The sequence below is a fragment of the Crocuta crocuta genome, unplaced genomic scaffold (assembly GCF_008692635.1).
Source record: "Crocuta crocuta isolate KB4526 unplaced genomic scaffold, BGI_CrCroc_1.0 scaffold387, whole genome shotgun sequence".
NCBI lineage: Eukaryota > Metazoa > Chordata > Mammalia > Carnivora > Hyaenidae > Crocuta > Crocuta crocuta.
This window is the reverse complement of record NW_027527922.1, coordinates 375-766: the sequence shown is the minus strand read 5'-3', so window position 1 is coordinate 766 and position 392 is coordinate 375.

Here is a 392-nt window from a genome sequence, read left to right as displayed (position 1 = left end):
TATGTTTATTCATTTTGAGAGAGAGACAGAGAGACAGAGGGAGAAAGAGCAGAAGTTGGGGAGAGGCGGAGAGAGAGGGAGACACAGAATCTGAAGCAGGCTCTGGGCTCTGAGCTGTCAGCACAGAGCTTCATGACCTGAGCCCTGAGATCATGACCTGAGCTGAAGTCAGATGTTTAATTGACTGAGCCACTCAGGTGCTCCAAATCCTGTTTTGATTTTACATTATGTTGCATTGAGTCAACAGATAAATTTTTACAATATTGATTGTGTCCATTTATTTAGATTTTCTTTAATGTATTGCATTATTGTTTATCATTTTAAGTACAGAATACTTTCTCATTTTGTCCTAAATATAATTTTTTTCTTTTCTAATATTTTTATTTATTTCT